This window comes from Triticum aestivum, chromosome 3B, assembly GCF_018294505.1.
Source record: "Triticum aestivum cultivar Chinese Spring chromosome 3B, IWGSC CS RefSeq v2.1, whole genome shotgun sequence".
NCBI classification, from domain to species: domain Eukaryota; kingdom Viridiplantae; phylum Streptophyta; class Magnoliopsida; order Poales; family Poaceae; genus Triticum; species Triticum aestivum.
In genome coordinates this window covers 564,383,678-564,388,600 of record NC_057801.1, presented here as the reverse complement: position 1 = coordinate 564,388,600, position 4,923 = coordinate 564,383,678, and positions in this window count along the sequence as shown.

The window sequence follows — 4,923 nt, the reverse complement described above, 5'->3', positions numbered from 1 at the left end:
TGAGAATCTTGCTCGATTCTCTTAGGGTGGCCTTCAGGATACAAAGGTTCCTGAGTCATTCTACCAGTTCTAGTAGCCACTCTAACAGCAAAATCATGTTTATTATTTAATTCATCGAGCAAATCACTTTGAGCTTTAAGTACTTGTTCAACTTGAGTGGTAACCATAGAAGCATATCTGCTAATGAGTTTAAGTTCACCTTTAACTCTAGCCATATAATCACTCAAGTGTCCTATCATAAAAGCATTACTTTTTAACTCTCTACCAACATGAGAACTAAAACTTTCTTGTCTAGCCATAAAGTCATCAAATTCATCTAAACATTGTCTATGAAATTTAGTAGACGGGATTTCAACCTTATCATATCTATAGAGAGAAATTACCTTTACTACCTGTGTCGGGTTATCAAGACAATGTGTTTCTTCAACAGGCGGTTAATTAAGACCATGTATTTCTTCAATAGGAGGTAAATTCTTAACATCTAGAGCTTTAATACCTTTTTCTTTCATTGATTTCTTTGCCTCTTGCATATCTTCAGGACCAAGAAATAGAACCCCCCTCTTCTCCGGAGTTGGTTTAAGAATAAGTTCAGGAGCTAGCTCAATTGGATCAGGAATTGCCTCAGGAATTGGCTCAGGAAGAGTCCAATTATTTTCATTAGTCAACATATTATTCAATAACAATTTAGCTTGGTCGGCTATTATTTCCCTGAAAACACAACCAGCACAACTATCCAAGTGGTCCTTGGAAGCATCGGTTAGTCCATTATAAAAGATATCAAGTATTTCATTTTTCTTAAGAGGATGATCAGGCAAAGCATTAAATAATCGGAGAAGCCTCCCCCAAGCTTCTGGGAGACTCTCTTCTTCGATTTGCACAAAATTATATATTTCTCGCAAGGCAGCTTGTTTCTTATGAGCAGGGAAATATTTAGCAGTGAAGTAATAAATCATATCCTGGGGACTACGCACACAACCATGATCAAGAGAATTAAACCAAGTTTTAGCACCCTTTAATTAGAATGGACATATCTTAAGGATATAATAATAGCGAGACTTCTCATCTTTACTAAATAGGGTGGCTATACCATTCAACTTGGTAAGATGTGCCACAACAGTTTCAGGTTCATTGCCATAAAAAGAATCAGATTCAACTGAAGTAATTATCTCAGGATGAATAGAGAATTCATAATCCTTATCAGTAACAAAGATAGGTGAAGTAGCAAAAGCAGGGTCATATTTCATTCTAGCATTCAGAGTTTTCTGTTTAAGTTTAGCTAGTAATTTCTTAAGATCAGATCTATCATTGCAAGAAAAAAGATCTCTAGCAGTTTCTTCATCCATAACATAACCCTCAGGAACAACAGGCAATTCATACTTAGGGGGAGAACCTTCATCATCACTATCATCAATAATTTCATCTTCAATAATTTCATTCTCTCTAACCCTAGCAAGTTATTCACCTAATGGCACAATAGTATCAAGCATAGAAGTAGTTTCATCATAAGTATCATGCATAGCAGAAGTGGCATCATTAATAACATGTGACATATCAGAATTCATAGCAGTAGCAGGTTTAGGTGTCGCAAGCTTACTCAAAACAGAAGGAGAATCTAGTGTAGAGCTAGATGGCAGTTCCTTACCTCCCCTCGTAGTTGAGGGAAAAATCTTAGTACTTTCGTCTTGCAAGTTCCTCATAGTGATCAGCAGATATAAGTCCCAAGTGACTCAAAGAATAGAGCTATGTTCCCCGGCAACGGCGCCAGAAAATAGTCTTGATAACCCACAAGTATAGGGGATTGCAACAGTTTTCGAGGGTAGAGTATTCAACCCAAATTTATTGATTCGACACAAGGGGAGCCAAAGAATATTCTCAAGTATTAGTAGTTGAGTTGTCAATTCAACCACACCTGGATAACTTAGTACCTGCAGCAAGGTATTTAGTAGCAAAGTAGTATGATAGTAATGGTAACAGTGGCAAAAGTAACGATAGCAGTTTTGTAGTAATTCTAATAGTAGCAACGGAAAAGTAAATAAGCAAAGCACAATATGTGAAAAGCTCGTAGGCATTGGATCAATGATGAATAATTATGTTAGATGTGATTCCTCATGTAATAGTTATAACATAGGGTGACACAGAACTAGCTCAAGTTCATCAATGTAATGTAGGCATGTATTCTGAATATAGTCATACATGCTTATGGAAAAGAACTTGCATGACATCTTTTGTCCTACCCTCCCGTGGCAGTGGGGTCCTAACGGAAACTAAGGGATATTAAGGCCTCCTTTTAATAGAGAACCGGACCAAAGCATTAACACATAGTGAATACATGAACTCCTCAAACTACGGTCATCTCCAAGAAGTATCCCGATTATTGTCACTTTGGGGTTGTCGGATCATAACACATAATAGGTGACTATAGACTTGCAAGATAGGATCAAGAACTCACATATATTCATGAAAACATAATAGGTTCAGATCTGAAATCATGGCACTCGGGCCCTAGTGACAAGCATTAAGCATAGCAAAGTCATAGCAACATCAATCTCAGAACATAGTGGATACTAGGGATCAAACCGTAACAAAACTAACTTGATTACATGGTAAATCTCATCCAACCCATCACCGTCCAGCAAGCCTATGATGGAATTACTCACGCACGGTGGTGAGCATCATGAAATTGGTGATGGAGGATGGTTGATGACGACGACTGAGGGAGTCCTGGACTAGGGGGTGTCCGGATGACCGGACTATAACCTTTGGCCGGACTCCTGGACTATGAAGATACAAGATTGAAGACTTCGTCCCGTGTCTGGATGGGACTTTCCTTGGCGTGGAAGGCAAGCTTGGCGATACAGATATGTAGATCTCCTCCCATTGTAACCGACTCTGTGTAACCCTAGCCCTCTCCGGTGTCTATATAAACTGGAGGGTTTTAGTCCGTAGGACGAACAACAATCATACCATAGGCTAGCTTCTAGGGTTTAGCCTCTCTGATCTCGTGGTAGATATAGTCTTGTACTACCCATATCATCAATATTAATCAAGCAAGAGTAGGGTTTTACCTCCATCGAGAGGGCCTGAACCTGGGTAAAAGCACTGTGTCCCTTGTCTCCTGTTACCATGCGCCTAGACACACAGTTCGGGACCGCCTACCCGAGATCCGCCGGTTTTGACACCGACATTGGTGCTTTCATTGAGAGTTCCTCTGTGTCGTCATCTTTAGGCCCGATGGATCCTCCGATCATCAACAATGATGCGGTCCAGGCTGAGACTTTTCTCCCCGGACAGATCTTCGTATTCGGCAGCTTTGCACTGCGGGCCAATTCGCTTGGCCATCTGGAGCAGATTGAAAGCTACACACCTGGCCATCAGGTCAGATTTGGAAGTTTGAACTACACGGCCGACATCCGCGGAGACTTGATCTTCGATGGGTTCAAGCGACAGCCAAGCGCGCCGCACTATCACGATGGGCATGATCTAGCTCTGCCGCCGAACAGTGCCCAGGAGGCCGCCCCAGTGTCCGCTCCGGCCCTTAGCTCAGAGCCGACTGTGCCAATGAAGGACGGGTGGCTAGACACCGCCTCGAGGGCTGCAATCTCTACGGTGACCAAGCCGAACACCAGCCTTGTCCCTTGCGAAGTTCGTAACTCCAAGGTGCCGGACTACGGACCTTCCGCGCCCCCACCGATCGAACCCGATTGGGCGCCGATCATGGAGTTCGTCGCCGCGGACATCTTTCAGCACTCGCCCTTTGGCGACACTCTGAATTTACTAAAGTCTTTCTCTTTATCAGGAAAGCCCTGGCCGGACTTTGGTCAGCAAGGTTGGGATGCGGACGACGAAGAAATTCAAAGCCCACCCACCACCCACTTCGTAGCCACTGTCGATGATTTAACCGACATGCTCGACTTCGACTCCGAAGACATCGACGGTATGGACGCTGATGCAGGAGACGACCAAGAACCAGCGCCTATAGGGCACTTGAAGGCCACCTCGTCATATGACATATACATGGTGGACACCTCAAAAGAAGGGAATGGCGATGGAACACTGGAGGATGACCCCTCCAAGAAACAGCCTAAGCGCCAGCGTCAGCGGCGCCGCTCTAAATCCCGCTAAAGCAAAAACAGCGATTCCAGCACGGGAGATAATAACACCCCGGACAGTGTCAAAGATAACCCCCTCCAGCAGGATTCAGCACAGGAGGATGGAGAAGCCAGCCCTCATGAGAGAGCGGCAGACAGGGAGGTAGAGGACGATAATTACATGCCTCCCTCCAAAGATGAGGCAAGCCTCGACGACAACGAATTTGTCGTGCCTGAGGATCCCGTCTAACAAGAGCGTTTCAAACGCAGGCTTATGGCCACAGCGAGCAGCCTCAAGAAAAAACAGCAGCAGCTTAGAGCTGACCAAGACTTGCTAGCCGACAGATGGACTCAAGTCCTCGCAGCCGAAGAGTATGAACTCGAACGCCCCTCCAAGAGCTACCCGAAGCGCAGGCTGCTACCTCGATTAGAGGAGGAAGCACCTAAACCTACATCACCAGCGCACGACGTGGCCGACCGGCCACAACATGGCCGCGACAAAGATGCCTCTCGGCCATCCACTCAAGCCGCACCCTAGCGTCGCTCAAAAAACACCAAGGCACGGGGAAATGCGCCAGACCTGTGAGACATATTGGAGGATAAGGCAAGGCAAAAAAGATCGATCTACGGATCGCGTGGGTGCCTCACGACACGTGACAATAACCGTCAGGCCGGATATGGCAAATACAGCCAGGCCAAACACAACAGACAAAGCTCATTTGGGCTACGTCATGATATAGCCTAGTACAGAGGCGCCGCACACCCACTATGCTTCACAGATGAAGTAATGGATCATCAAATCCCCGAGGGTTTTAAACCCGTAAACATTGAATCA